This window comes from Macaca nemestrina, chromosome 8 (assembly GCF_043159975.1).
Source record: "Macaca nemestrina isolate mMacNem1 chromosome 8, mMacNem.hap1, whole genome shotgun sequence".
Lineage (NCBI taxonomy): Eukaryota > Metazoa > Chordata > Mammalia > Primates > Cercopithecidae > Macaca > Macaca nemestrina.
Window position 1 is genome coordinate 136,787,708 of NC_092132.1, and position 16,426 is coordinate 136,804,133.

Genomic DNA, 16,426 nt, shown 5'->3' on the forward strand with positions numbered 1-16,426 from the left:
CCGGTTTATCGTTTTTACCTGGAGTACAAAATAGAAGACATGTCAACAGTCTAACATGTTTTTTAAAGGTCACTCACCTTGGTTTCTGTACTAAAGATAAGGAATAGTCAGATCAGGCATCAGCTAAGAAGTCTGACAGGTCAGCTTTACCTGGGAACAGTTGACCTAACAAAGATTTGGAATCAATTTCATTGAGAAAATTTCCTTCTTTAAAAGCAGCGAATTTGTTAGTTCACTTCCTGAGAAATGCAATGGATGCAAAGGAATTCGTTTATTCCCTCAGGGTTTTAACTTTTTTCTGTGCTTGATTTTCTAGAAACTTTAGGATTACTGGAGCCCAGTGGTTGTGTCTGTACAAATTATTGAGTAAGGGAATGCAGACAGACATGACTCTATGTGTGTAGAGGGGGAGGGAGGTGGTTATGAAAAGTCTCTCTTTTTAAATCACAGAACATGTTTACTACATCATTATTCCTTTTCAAAATATTTTTTAGAGCAGTTTTAGGTTCACAGCAAGATTGAGAGGAAGATACAGAGATTTCCAATATATCCCTCCCCTCATATATATATATATAGCCTCCCCCGTTATCAACATGCCTTCATTATTACTTCTATCTCACTAAACAAAATTCTTTTTTCAGTATGCGTCTATTTTCTCTTTCAAATTCTTTATTCAATAATTCCTTGTTTTGATTTCCTGGAATCCTCTTGAGATTTTCAGTTTTTTCCTTTTTTTTCACACTAGAGAAACGAATGGGGATGTAGACATGAGATGCAAGGAGCAGAATTTGGAAGCCAATTAAAGCAATTAGTAAATAGAAATTGCCTAAGCTATTAAGACAGATGCTGTCATATATATATATATTTTTATATATATATATATATGACAAACCAGGAAAAAGAAATATAAATGTCTGGGTCTTACTCAGTAGCCCAGACTGGAGTGCAGTGGTGTGATCATGGCTCAGCCATGATCCTGCCTCAGCCTCAATCCTGCCTCAGCCTCCCAAGTAGCTGGGACTACAGGCTTGTGCCAGCACACCTGGCAAATTTTTTTATTTTTTATTTTTGTAGAGACAGAGTTTCACCATGTTGCTCAGGCTGGTCTGGAACTACTGGACTCAAGCAATTCACCTGCCTTGGCCTCGCAAAGTGCTGGGATTACAGGTGGGAGCCACTGCACCTGGCCTACATTTATATGTATCTATATAATTGTATAAAGTGATCATGGATTCAAGTTGTTTACTTCACCTTGTTTCACATAAACATACCTATGTGTTACATCCTCCATTTACTTGTCATTTTAATTTGTATATGGTAATACACCATGGTTTACTTAAACATTTTAATACTATTGGGCGTTTCAACTGAAGCTAATTTTTCCCGTTATAGGTAAGGCTGCCATGAAAATTGCTTTATAAGTTAGTTTTCCTTTCTCAGGGGAAGGAATGGGTAATAGGTCGAAGAGCATGTTATAGATTACCCCCCAGAAATATGTAACCATTTTACATTTCTACCATTAACATATAAAATATACATCTGCCTTCCTCCCAAAGACTTGTCCAGGTTGGGTTTTACAAGTTAAAAAATGTCTTCCAGGCCGGGCGTGGTGGCTCAAGCATGTCATCCCAGCACTTTCAGAGGCCGAGACGGGTGGATCACATGAGGTCAGGAGTTTGAGACCAGCCTGGACAACATGGTAAAACCCCGTCTCTACTAAAAATACAAAAATAGGCTGGGTGTGGTGGCAGGTGCCTGTAACCCCAACTACTCATGAGGCTGAGGCAGGAGAATCGCTTGAACCTGGGAGGCGGAGGTCACAGTGAGCCAAGATCGCATCATTGCACGCCACCCTAGGCGACAGAGTGAGACTCCGTCTCAAAAAAAAAATAATAAAATAAAAAATAAAAAATGTCTTCCAGTTTAATGCATCTGTAAGGGGGTCTTCATGTGAGTTGAGTTTAATTAACCTTTATTTTCATTTTTTAATAAAACTCTGATTTTTAAAAACACAATGATGTAGTCTAAATTTTCTTAACTGCAAACTGTCCATTCATCAAGTGGAAAGTGTTGATTGACTTACATCATCATGTATTTTTTCATATATTTTTGAAGAAAGCTATTATCGGGTTATATTTGTAACATATCTATCCTATACTAGAAAGTTTTCTTTCTAGCATTTTTATTTTTATTTTGTTGCATGAATGTTAAAAAATTTAAATATGTTCAATTAATCCCCCCTGCTTCTGATAACAACCTTTGTTTTCTGCAGTGATTAGAAGTGTATGTTCTCCAGGTTGGGCAATATAGTGAGACTGTGTCTCCACAAACAATTAAAAAATTAGCCAGGCATGGTGACGCATGCCCGTAGTCACAGCTACTTGGGAGGCTGAGATGGGAGGACTGCTTGACCCCAGAAGATTGAGGTTGCAGTAAGCCATGATCGCACCACTGCAATCCATCCTGGGCAACAGAGTAAGACACTGTCTTTAAAAGAAAATAAAAATGCATGTTCTTTTTCGCATGTGAGATAGATAAACCACTCTTCCGTCTTTTAAAAAAGTGCTTTTACTTTTTGATACAGCTGGAATTTATTATACTGTTTGTTTCCGTGCATTTACGTATCTAACATGATTTTTGCTCCAGCCTGTTAGCCAACTATTTGGAAGACAATTTATTGTGTGGTTTTCCCTTGCCCTACAGGTTGGATTCTTTTTTCAGACTGTGATAACTCAAGACCGTATGATTTTGATCATTGTTGCAGTGTGTTCAGTTTTCCAAGTTTCCCGAGTTTACCCTTATTAACAATGAAAATGTTTTGATAATGTCATCTATTTATTTTTCACTATTGGTTCTCACAGGAATTTGTAACTGCAATAAATTTATGTATTAAACTTTTTTTTTTTTTTTTTTTTTTTGAGACAGAGTCCCACTCTGTTGCCCAGGCTGGAGTGCAGTGGCGTGATCTCGGCTCACCACAACCTCTGCCTCCCAGGTTCAAGCGATTCTCCTGCCTCAGCCTCCCGAGTAGCTGAGACTACAGGCATGCGCCACCATGCCCGGCTAACTTTTGTATTTTTAGTAGAGACGGGGTTTCACTACGTTGGCCTGGCTGGTCTCGAACTCCAGACCTTGTGATCCGCCCGCCTCGGCCTCCCAAAGTGCTGGGAATACAGGCATGAGCCACCACGTCCAGTCCATATTAAACATTTTTAATTGATGCTTTATTTAATCTCTCTTAAAAAGAACGTAGCATAGTTCTTTAGGTATATTTAACTTTTTTTTTCATTAGAATTTAATCAACTTATTTTTCTTCGACTTTTAGGTTCTGAATACCTGTGCAGGATGTGCAGGTTTGTTATGTAAGTAAACTTGTGCCATGGTGGTTTGCTACACAGATCTGCACAGATCAACCCATCCCCTAGGTACTAAGCCCAGCATCCATTAGCTATTCTTCCTGATGTTCTCTCTCCCACCATCCCACCTTCTTCGAGAGGCCCCAGTGTGTGTTGTTCCCATCCATGTGTGTATGTGTTCTCATGATTCAGCTCCCTCTTATAAGTGAGAACATGTGGTGACGGGCTTTCTGTTCCTGTGTTAGTTTGCTGAGGATAATGGCTTCCACCTCCATTCATGTCCCTGCAAAGGACGTGATCTCATTCCTTTCTATGGCTGCATAGTACTCCATGGTGTATACATACATTTTCTTTATCCAGTCTATTGTTGATGGGTGTCCAGGTTGATTCTATGTCTTTGCTATTGTGAATAGTGCCACAATGAACATACATGTGCATGTATCTTTTTATTTATTTTTACACGTGCACGTATCTTTATAACAGAACAATTTCTATTCCTTTGTGTATATACCCAATAATGGGATTGCTGAGTCCAACGGTATTTCTGCCTTTAAGTCTTTGAGGAATCACCACACTGTCTTCCACAATGGTTGAACTAATTTACACTGCCACCAACAGTGTAAAAGCTTTCCCATTCCTCCACATCCTCTCCAGCATCTGTTGTTTTTTGACTTTTTAATAATAGCCGTTCTGACTGGTGTGAGATGGTATCTCATTGTGGTTTTGATTTGCATTTCTCTAATAATCAGTGTGTTGAGCTTTCTCTTCTTATGTTTGTTGGCCGCATGTATGTCTTCTGAGAAGTGTCTGTTCGTATCCTTTGCCCACTTTTTAATGTGGTTGTTCATTTTTTTCTCGTAAATTGTTTAAATTCCTTGTAGATTCTGGATATTAGACCTTTGTCAGATGAATGGATTGCAAAATTTTTCTCCCATTCTGTAGGTTGTCTGTTCACTCTGATGATAGTTTCTTTTGCTGTGTAGAAGCACTTTAGTTTAATTAGATACCATTTGTCAATTTTTGCTTTTGTTGCAATTGCTTTTGGCATCTTTGTCAGGAAATCTTTGTCTGTGCCTTCAATCAATTTTTTTAAGAAACACATCTGTTTCATGTTAATTTTATTGCTAGGTATTTAATGTATTATTGATACAGTACATTCTGTCTTCTAGTTGTGTATAACTGTTTCTTGTTTGATTCTGCTGACATTTTAAGTATGCAACCATGTAATATGTAAAACACACTTAAATCTTCCTACATTATCTGTTTAGTGATAGTGGTGGCAGGGGTACCCTCTGTATGTTTCTGTTTTCTAAGTAAATTGGCTCAAGTGTTTCTGACTTGTAGTTTTTCATTATGAGATTTTTTTTTCCCTTGTTTTTTTGACGGAGTCTCGCTCTGTTGCCAGGCTGGAGTGCAGTGGTGCAATCTTGGCTTACTGCAACCTCTGCCTCCCGGGTTCAAACGATTCCCCTGCCTCAGACTCCCGAGTAGCTGGGACTACAGGTGTGCACCACCACGCCTGGCTAATTTTTTGTATTTTAGCAGAGATGGTGTTTCACCATGTTGGCCAGGAAGGTCTCGATTTCCTGACCTCGTGATCTGCCTGCCTTGGCCTCCCAAAGTGTTGTAATTACAGGCGTGAGCCACCGCACCTGGCCAAGAGATTTTTTTTAACAACAGATTATGCAATTAATTCTGGTTCTTTTCATTAAAAATTATCTTTATTTTTAAGGTTATATATTATTTTTGAACTATACATCTGGGGTTGAAACACAAAAGTAAATCAAATGTAGAACTCCAAAGAGCAGAGTTATAAGAAGGCAGTGTATTTGGTGGTTCAGAGGTCAGACTGGCCTGGATTACAATCCTAATCCTATTGTTTATTAGCTTCGTGACACTGGGCATATTTATAACTAGACTGGGTTTCAACTTCGTCACTTACAAAATGAATATAATAATAATATCTACCTGCTGGGCACCATGACTCTTAGTCCCAGCTACTCAGGAGGTCAAGGTGGGAGAATCACGTGAGTCCAGGGGTTTGAAGCCAGCAGCAGCCTGGGCAACATAGCAAGACCTGCCTGTTAAAAAACAAAAAGAAGAAGAATGCAATAATAATATCTACCAAATAGAGTTGTTACGAATATTTAAGTAATTAATACATGTAAAGTGTAAAATGCCTAAAATCATGCATGGTACATAATCAAGGTTTGGTATTACTTTTATTATAATTAATCTTAATATCTCACAGTTTTACTCAAGAAATCTTTGAATCCATGATATATATTAACGTGGTTAGGCTTTGTGTCCCCACCTAAATCTCATCTTGAATTGTCATCCCCAGGTGTTGAGGGAAGAACCCGCTAGGAGGTGATTGGATCATGGAGGCGGTTTCCTCCATGCTGTTTTTGAGAGAGTGAGTTCTCATGAGATATGATGGCATTTCCCCTGTTTGCACTTACTTCTCTCTTGCCTGCCACCATGTAAGACATGCCTGCTTCCCCTTCCACCACGATTGTAGGTTTCCTGAGGCCTCTGCAGCCATGCAGAACTATGAGTCAATTAAACCTCTTTCCTTTATAAATTCTAGCCCTGGGTAGTATCTTTACAGTAGTTTTGACAGACACTACAGGACTTCACGAAGTTCATTAGTGCTGACTCAGGTGCCTCTACTCTGTTGCACTTTAACCGATTCCTATTCCATCAGGGTGATTAAGTTTCTCACAATTCCATGTTGAATGAGCATAGGAGTTAAGAAGACCCGAAAATTCTACTTCAGAAGATTGGGGTGATTATTAGATTAAATCAATTCAAATAAAATATGTGGAAGCTGCTAGCAAAATATCTGGCACATAGATCTCAAATAAAAGCTGGTTGCCTTCTGCTCTTTTTTCCTCTCTATGGCACCCTCTTAGCATCTACAGGGACTTCTGCCAACCTGTTTGAGCATTTCATTCTTGGTGCTGTCGAGGAGTACTCACCATACATAGCTGGTGGCTACCAAGATCTATTTGATGGTGTTGGGACTCAAAACACACCCCCAAAATAAAGGCCTCAGAAACAGTCTTAGAAGCAAAACTTCTTTTTCTAATTTTCTCCCGTCTTCTTGTCTAAGACTAAGGTCCCATCCTCCTTCAGGCTTGCCATAGAAACTAGAATCCCTCTTCCCCAAGGCAGGTCATACAAATGAGAACCTCTTTGCCCCAAAGCCAGCCATAAAAACCTAAAAATATTACTCTAATTTTCCCTGCACCTTTCTGTTTAAAACCTGGTCATAAAAAAATTAACTGAGCTACCTTATTTAACTGTAGGCCATACGATCCCCATTCCAGAGAGGGTCCTGCCCTATGTGCAAAAGAAAAAAAATACATAGAGAGATGGGCTGATATGGTCTGGCTGTGTCCTCACCCCTATCTCACCTTGATTTGTAATAAACCCCACGTGTCAAGGGTGGGGCCAGGTTGAGATAATTGAATCATGGGGGCAGTTCTCCCATACTATTTTTGTAGCAGTTAATAAAACTCACGAGATCTGATGGTTTTATAAATGGGAGTTCCCCCTGCACAACCTGTCTTGCCTGCTGCGATGTAAGACATGCCTTTGCTTCTCTTTTGCCTTCTGCCATGATTGTGAGGCCTCCCCAGCCATGTGAAACTGTGAGTCCATTAAACCTCTTTTTTTACAAATTTCCCAGTCTCGGGTACATTTTTATTAGCAGCATGAGAACAGACTAATACGATCAGCGTTACTATCTGAGCTTACTGTCTAACCCAGGCCTTCCTGGGTTTCCCTACTTTGTCTATTAACATTAGATCGTGCCCAGTTATATTTCTACATGGCTGTCCATACTTTATTAAACCTAATATAAAAATAATTTCCAGGCTGGTTTCGAGGACTCATGCCTATAATCCCAGCACTTTAGGAGGCTGAGGTGGGTGAACCCTTTGAGCTCAGGAATTCGAGACTAGTCTGGGCAACATAGCTAGACCCAGTCTCTACTAAAAACAAAATAATTAGCAGGGTGTGGTTGTTCATTCCTGTGGTCCCAGCTACTTGGGAGGCTGAGGGAGGAAAATCCCTTGAGTCCAGGAGGTTGAGGCTGCAGTGAGCTGTGATTGCACCACTGCACTCCAGCCTGAGTGACAGAGAGACCCTGTGTCAAACAAAAACAAACAAAAAAAGATAATTTTCTCTATATCTTTGGGTCTTTATTCTAAAGGCTCTCATGTACACATTAATAAAATTTATATACGTTTACTCCAGTTAATCTGTCTTTTTATGAGTTGATTTTTAAGATCTTCAGAGGACAAAGGGGAAATCTTCAGAGGACAAAGGGGAAATTTTGCTTGTACCCCTACAATGGTCACCTGTATGGGGGGGGGCGGGCAGGGGTCATCGTTTTTTAACTTTAAAATTCTCCCGCAAAAATAGACAAAGGACAAAAGATAAAATAACAAACCCATGGACAACACCTGTAACAAAATTAGGTGATGAAGTGTCTCCAGGAACCCTAGAACACAAGGAATTGAGGAAAGCCACAGACAGATACAAGGGCTGGGTGGTATCAGCAACCGTATCGTAGAAAGTGGAGGGAAGTCATGACGCACTGATAAATCTGAGAATCTCTAAACAGCCAGCAGGCAATTGCTGGAAAGCTTGGAGGTTCCACTTGGGAACAGCAGCTGAAACTGGAAAAAGTTTTGCACACTCCAAAGTCAGGGCAATGCAAAGTGTCTGAGGGGCACAGTGAATGTTCAAAACTAACCACCCAAATTTCTACTCCTGGACAAGCACTGCACAGAGAAGAAACTTCTTGGGAAAGGATGGTCATTGCATGGAACTAGGACGATAGAGACCCATAAAGACGGGGTCCAGATGAAAGCAAGGAAGGAAAACAGAGCCTGACCATCTCGGAAAATAAGCCGCGACCGCCGGGCGCAGTGGCTCACGCCTGTAATCCCAGCACTTTGGGAGGCCGAGGCGGGCAGATCATGAGGTCAGGAGATTGAGACCATCCTGGCTAACACGGTGAAACCCCGTCTCTACTAAAAATACAAAAAATTAGCCGGGCGCGGTTGTGGGCGCCTGTAATCCCAGCTACTCAGGAGGCTGAGGCAGGCGAATGGCGTGAAGCCGGGAGGCGGAGCTTGCAGTGAGCGGAGATCGCGCCACCGCACTCCAGCCTGAGCGACAGAGCGAGACTCCGTCTCAAAAATAAATAAATAAATAAAGTAAGTAAGTAAGCCCCGATAGTTTTAAACACTACACAAATACAACAAAAAAGAGAGTGATCAGCTTGTGAAATTGGAAATGCTTTCCCAAATGCTAACTCCTCCTGAAAGTTTAAGAAAATTATTTCATATTTTTTAAATGAGAAAAAAAAATACCAAGATTAAATCTCATACAAAATTACTGTCAGGAAAAAAGAAGAAGTTGAAAAACATCCCTATAGACAATGCCAAAGATGCTAAAAAGACATACCTACAGAACAGATGCAAACCATTACTTATTATTTCAACATATGCTAAAAGAGATTAAAGAAATCAAGACATGAAAAAACAAGAAAAATGAGAATTGGGAAATAGCAGAAATGACATTATACTTAGGAAAAAGACGTAGAAACAATAGTCAAAAACCGAGACTAGGCCGGGCACAGCGGCTCATGCCTGTAATCCCAGGCACTTTGAGAGGCTGAGGCAGGAGGATCCTTTGAACCCAGTAGTTCAAGAACCCAATAGTTTAAGGCCAGCCTGAGCAACAAGCGAGACCCCATCTCTTAAAAAAAAAAAAAACAAAAAAAAAAACAAATAAAAACTACACTGAAAGTAATGGAAGAATAAATAAACACAGAGAATACCTTAAGAGAAGATGAAAGAGAAAAAAAAAATTTTTAATTGAAGGAAAGTAATAAAAGGGGCTTGAGAGAAAGAAACAAACTTAGAGACAGGCAAAAAAGATACACAAAAATATGTTTAACAAGAGTTTCTAAAGAAGAAAAACCAAAGCAAGGCACAGAAGGGCTACCAAGAAACTATAATCAAGAACATTTTCTTCAAATTAACAATATATGTATTTGCAGCTACATAGTGAAAGGTTATACTATATACCTGGAAAAACTGACCCAGGACCGGTAACACCAAAGCATAATAAAATGAAATTACTAGTTAAAACAAATATTTTTCAAGAGAGTGTCTCTCTCTGACCCCCAGGCTGAAGTGCAGTGGTATGATCACAGCTCACTGCAGCCTTGACCTCCTGAGCTCAAGTGATCTGCCCACCAAAATTACTCATTTTCAAGGGAAAAAATTATTTTGGGCTTCCAGGCAAAAAAATCCACTTATAAAGGAAAAAAAAAATCAGATTTGCCATCAAATTTTTTTAAGAGCAATGATTTAGATAGAAGAAAAATGGAGTAACATATTTAAGATATTCAGTGAAACAAAATGTGAGTCAGTAGCTTTCCAAGATAAAGGCAGCATACAAAATGCAATCACTGTGTACAAATTCAGGGAATATTGTTTCCATGAGTACCTCCTAAGGCATCTACTTGACAAAAACTTTCATAAGACAACCATATGTGGTGTATCACATTTATTGACCTGTATATGGTAAACCATCCCTGTATTCCCGGTATGAAATCAGCTTGATCATGGTATATTATCTTTTCGATATGGTATTGGATTTGGTTAGCTAGTATTTTATTGAGAATCCTTTTGTTGAGGATTTTTGCATCTGTGTTCATCAGGGATATTGGTCTATAGTTTTTTTTGTTATGTCCCTTCCTGGGTTTAGTATTAGGGTAATACTGGCTTTATAGAATGATTTAGGGAGGATTTTCTCTTTCTCTCTTTTGGAATAGCTTCAATAGTATTGGTACCAGTTTTTCTCTGAATGTCTGATAGAATGCAGCTGTGAATCCATCTGGTCCTAGATTATTTTTTCTTGGCAATTCTTCTTATTACTGTTTCAGCCTCACTACTTGTTATTGTTCTGTTCAGTTTCTGATTTCTTTTTATTTCTGGTTTAATATAGGAGGGTTGTATATTTCCAGGAATTTATCCATCTCCTCTAGATTTTCTACTTTGTCCACATAAAGGTGTTCGTAGTAACCTTGAATAATCTTTTGTCTTGGAAGACAAAATGGGGTGCGGGAGAGATGGTTTTGGCCTAAACTGTTTCAGCTCAGATCATCATGCATTAGTTAGATTTTCATAAGGAGCATGTAACCTAGATTCCTTGAATGTGCAGTCCACAATACAGTTCACACTCCTATGAGAATCTAATGCCACTATTGATCTGACTAGTGGTGGAACTCAGGTGCTAATGCTTGCTTGATGCTGCTCACCTCCTGCTGTGTGGCCGGGTGCCTGACAGGCCAAAGACCAGTGGCAGTCTGCAGTCCTGGGGTTGGGGACCTCTGATCTAAAGAACTAATTCTGCAAAAGAGAAACTGAGATCAAGTAAGGTCCAATCAATGAAAACATATCTAGGTGTCAAAGCTAAGTCTTCTCACTCCAATTTATGTCCTCCGTTCTGGAGGGATAATGATATGTTTATGTTTTATTCTCTATTTAAGATTTGCAGATAATCAGTTTGCCAATTAGTGAAGATTCACCATAATTTTGTAGGTACTTGATATGGTTTGGCTCTGTGCTCCCATCCAAATTCCATCTTGAATTGTCATTCCCACTTGTTGAGGGGCGGACAGGGGGAGGTGATTGGGTCATGGCGGTGGTTTCCCCCATGCTGCTTTTGTGACAGTGAGGGAGCTCTCACAAGATCTGACAGCTTCAAAGTGGCAGTTTCCCCTGCGCTCTCTGTCTTTTCTGCTGCCTTGGAAAGAAGGTACTTGCTTCTCCTTTGCCTTCTGCCATAACTGTAAGTTTCCTGAGGCCTCCCCAGCCATGCAGAACTCTGAGTCAATTAAACCTCTTTCCTTTATAAATTACCCAGTCTCAGGCAGTTCTTTGTAGCAGTGTGAAAATGTACTAATACAGTACTTAAAAAGAGATCACAAGTATACTTACCCAAAATAGATCAATCTTTGGCAGTATTAAGTTTCCATCCTGGATTTCTCAGTGTTCTAGATGCCTAAAAGTAAGATTGTTTTACTTTTAGGTAACCAATCGGGTATTAATTTACAATGTTGGCACACTGCAATGTGGTTTAGGCATAGTTAGTCTGTTTACTATACAGAAAAAATAACGAGGCTAATATTTTCAGTGGTCCTTTCCTGAATTGCCCGCCCATGTTTAGAAGCATGACTATATTTTGAGGAATGCTTATGTGACAGCATGAGGGCTAACGCCTGTTGTTCATTTAGTTTATGGTTCTCTTCCTACATTCTTATGATTTGCAAACATTTGTTAGAACATGGAGCGCTTTGGCCTACTTGACTGCATCCCACTTGCAAATGGAGAGGATTTCAGAGTCAATCATGAATCAGGAACTATGAATCAAGGCCAAAAATCGCAAAAGGAATGAACTGGAGATCAGTTAGTACATCAGGTCTGGATGTGGCCTGGTGTCAGCACAGAAAGACTGAACTCACTAGGCTTCCTGACTCTTTGCACTCTTTTTAGGTGATCACTGAACAATCAACAGGGCCCAAGGGGGAACAGAGTCAACTGGAAGGCTGCTGGGAGTGGAAGCTCTCTTAGGGCTTTTATTTGGTCAAGAGAACAAGGCCAGGGGCATAAATTAAAAGCAAATTCAAAAGGTCTAAAAAAAAAAAAAAAATGCTAAGTAGACTGTGGTAGTCTCAAAGGTATGAGGCCTCGAAGGCACAGACTTGTTATTAATATTTGTCATGAAGCAGTAAATACTTTGAAATTGAAAATATATCCCCTTTTTAAGGAAAGACTCAATCTGATTTGAGTAAAGCCTGACCAAGCCCAAATGTCACACAGTTATGAATCACTGTCCAGAGTGGATTATGCAGACGAGTAGTTTCTTTAGCCATGACATTTTAAGCAAAGTAAACATTTTCGAAGTGGTTGCATAACAAACTGGTGGTACTATATTTTTCTTAATTTCTTCCTAATATGTGGAGGCCCACAGCAGAATTACAGGACAACTTGTTTGTGTGTGAACTAAAATAATTTTGGCATCATGTTATAAGAACTGTTCCTTCTACAGAGTCTAAAAATGGAATAGGACTGTTGAAGATGCCGTCCATGGTATGGGGAGATGGAAGAGTTTTTCAAACTTCTGCAGGTCATTTTGATAAGAGGAAGCTATATTTCTTCATTTTTTCTACTGCTTTGAACTTGTAACAAAAAACTCCTTTTCTGAGATACTTAAAAATCTTCAGACTTTGCCATAAGAACCTTTTGTTTGTTTGTTTGTTTTTTGAGACGGAGTCTCGCTCTGTCGCCCAGGCTGGAGTGCAGTGGTGCGATCTGGGCTCACTGCAAGCTCCGCCTCCCGGGTTCACGTAATTCTCCTGCCTCAGCCTCCCGAGTAGCTGGGACTACAGGTGCCCTCCACCACGCTTGGCTAATTTTTTGTGTATTTAGTAGAGACGGGGTTTCACCGTGTTAGCCAGGATGGTCCCGATCTCCTGACCTCATGATCCGCCCGCCTCGGCCTCCCAAAGTGCTCGGATGACAGATGTGAGCCACTGCGCCCGGCCGCCTAAGAACATTTCTATTCTGTGAGTCACCTTCTGGAACATTAAGAAGAGAGTCCAGGGCCAGGCAGAGTGGCTCATGCCTGTAATCCCAGCACCTTGGAAGGCCGAGGTGGGCAGATAATTTGAGCTAAGAAGTTTGACACCAGCCTGAGCAACATGGTGAAATCCCATCTCTATAAAAAAATACAAAAAGGAGGTGGGCATGGTGGCACATGACTGCTTCCCTGCTATTTGGGAGAATCAATTGAGCCCAGGAGGTCGAGGCTGCAGTTGAGCCATCATGGCACCTCTGTACTCCAGCTTGGATGACAGAGCGAGATCCTGTCTCAAAAATAAGAAAATAAAAAAGGAGGCCAGGCACAGTGGCTCACGCTTGTAATCCCAGCACTTTGGGAGGCCGAGGCAGGTGCATCATGAGGTCAGGAGTTCGAGACCAGCCTGGCCAACACAGTGAAACTCCATCTCTACTAAAAATACAAAAATTAGCTGGGCATAGTGGCAGGCGCCTGTAATCCCAGCTACTTGACAGGCTGAGGCAGGAGAATTCCTTGAACCTGGGAGGGAGAGGTTGCAGTGAGCCGAGATCATGTCACTGCACTCCAGCATGGGCGACAGAGCTAGACACCGTCTCAAAAAAAAAAAAAAAAAAGAAAAAAAAAAAAAAGAAAGAAAGAAAGAAAAGAAAAGAAAAAATGAGGAGAGTCCAGTTGGGTCTTTAAGTCCACTGAGAAAAAAAACAGATAATCAAGAACCTGGGAGTTACTGGTAAATAAATCAGGACCATTCGCTGCTCTCACGTTCTCACTTTCTTGTTATGCAGCCACTGTTATAACTGGTCAGTTTGGGATCTTACCACGCATGTCTCACCATCTTTGGATAGAAGAATTAAAAGTCATAGGCCGGGCACGGCGGCTCATGCCTGTAATCCCAGCACTTTGAGAGGCTGAGGTGGGTGAATCACCTGAGGTTGGGAGTTCGAGACCAGCCTGACCAACATGGAGAAACCCCATCTCTACTAAAAATACAAAATAGCTGGGCTTGGTGTCGCATGTCTGTAGTCCCAGTTACTTGGGAGGCTGAGGCAGGAGAACTGCTTGAACCTGTGAGGTGGAGGTTGTGGTGAGCCGAGATCGTGCCATTGCCCTTCAGTCTGGGCAACAAGAGCGAAACTCTGTCTCAAAACAACAACAAAAATCATATGACTATGTGTAACATACATATTCTCTTCACAAAAACAAAGAAAAGGTCATCGACAGTATCACAAAATTCCAGCATTCAGGGACTTTGCCAGAGATTACCGCAACTTCTTACAATGCTTCAGCACCTATCTAATGAGTGCTCACAAGAAAATTTCTGGAATGTTGTATAAAGCAACTGTGTTTACCTCTGCACCAAGGGATTTGTGGAGATGTTCACATTTTACCGGGAGCATATTTGACTTTCAGAAGTTTATCCGAAGAAGCTGCTGTCTTTCTACACTTCTATTTACAGCCAATCCTTGATCTCATTATGCTGTTGTAAGACTGGTCCCTGTCTGGGTGAGTAACTTCCTCAAGTTGAGTTTTATTACAATGCTTTTGTTTTTTTGGCCAGGCACAGTGTGGCTCATGCCTGTAATCCCAGCACTTTGGGAGGCGAAGTCTGGAGAACTGCTTGAGCCCAGGAGTTCAAGACCAGGACAGGCAACATAGTGAGACCCCGTCTCTATTAAAAAAAAAAAAAAAAAGAAAGAAAGAAAAAAAGAAGAAAAAAACTTCTAGTTTTATTCACAGTCACCATGAAAAATAGCCACATGAAGTTCCTTATGGTATTTTGATAGTATACTGTCATTTTCCATTTTGTAGTCTTGAATTGAAAATGAGCGACAAAAATTTTTCTTAAAATTCAGTGCTAGGAAAAGCTTTTCTTCCTTTGAGAAACTATCAGCCTCTTTTGAAAATGACAGTTAGTAAGTGGTTAGCAAGCTCAGTGTTTTAATTTGTTGCTCAATACTATGTTTACTGTTACCTGTGTGCTTTTCCGGGAATCCCATTTTACACTAAAAATACCTACACTTTGAAGTATTTATTTTTAAAATGTACTGTGCCTGTCTAAATTAAAGACGTTCAACTCCCTTCTCAATGAGGTGGTGGTATGAGGAAACATAAATAACAAGAAAAGGGACCTGGATTGGGAACAAAGGCTCCATGGACTCCAGTGGAGTTCCCCTTGAGAATTAAGGCCTGGAATACTTTTTTCATTTCTGATTGAATGCAACTTTGGGAAAGTTAGCTGGAAGCTCTACCCTAGGGAGATGTCACTGCTAATAAAATTGTAAGGAATTTGCTAATTCATCGTTTTCACCACACTTGTGTTAGAGCTTTATGTACCAAAGTTGTCTTTTTTAGACGAACTAGAGAAGAAATAGGGTCGAAAGCATCTATTGAACTTTTTTTTTTTTTTTTTTTTGAGACAGAGTTTCGTTCTTGTTGCCCAGGCTGGAGTGCAATGGCGAGATCTTGGCTCACTGCAACCTCCGCCTCCTAGGTTCAAGTGATTCTCCCGCCTCAGTCTCCCCAGTAGCTGGGATTACAGGCATGCACCACCACGCCCAGCTAATTTTTGTATTTTCAGTAGAGACGGGGTTTTTTTGTTGGTCAGGCTGCTCTTGAACTTTCAACCTCAGGTGATCTGCCTACCTCGGCCTCCCGAAGTGCTGGAATTACAGATGTGAGCCACCATGCCTGGCCAATCATTTATTTTATCTATAAGTGAAATTCGTTCACAGAGAAACTTTCGTCATTCCTGATGGCAAAACTTCATGTGGGAAAACATTTTAAAATATTAGAATGGGTTCTGTTATTTATATGGCTCGAAATCCAAAAAAAGTACAAAACTGTATTTACTAACAAGTTTTTCTTCAAATGCTGCCCTTTATCCAACTCCCATCTCAAGACACAACTAATACTGTCTGCTTCTGGTATATCTCTTCAGATATTTTATGGGTTTTTGTTTTGTTTTCTTTTGACACAGGGTCTTGCTCTGTCACCAGATTGCAATGCAGTGGCACAATCATGGCTCATGGTAGCCTCAACCTCTTGGACTCAAGCCATCCTCCCACCTCAGCCTCCAGAGTAGCTGGGACTACAGGCACATGCCACCATGCCCAGCTAATTTTTGTATTTTTTATAGACAGGGTCTAAGTTGTCCAGGCTGGTCTCAAACTCTTGGGCTCAAGTGATCCTCTCCCTTAGACTTCCCAAAAAGCTGGGATTAAAGGTGCAAGCTACCATGCCTGGAAGCTTATGCTTATTTCATGCTTATACAAACATATCTATATAAGTATCCATACACGTGTGTATCATTGCCTCATTTTTAGTAGAAATTGTAGCATACTATTAGGTAATTGTTTTGTGTTAAAAAATGCACATGATATATATTGAAGATCATCTCATAA

At 40.4% G+C, this 16,426-nt stretch overlaps 1 protein-coding gene across 1 annotated transcript in view; it reads left to right on the forward strand.

Annotated features, from left to right (window-relative positions):
- The first annotated feature begins 14,424 nt into the window (after nt 1-14,424).
- LOC105463733 (microtubule associated scaffold protein 1) overlaps nt 14,425-16,426 on the forward strand; it is a 166,469-nt gene continuing 164,467 nt past the window's right edge. Inside the window, exon 1 of the mRNA XM_071068583.1 lies at nt 14,425-14,528. The gene's annotated coding sequence lies outside the window, so the exon portion shown is untranslated. The remainder of the gene's footprint in view (nt 14,529-16,426) is intronic.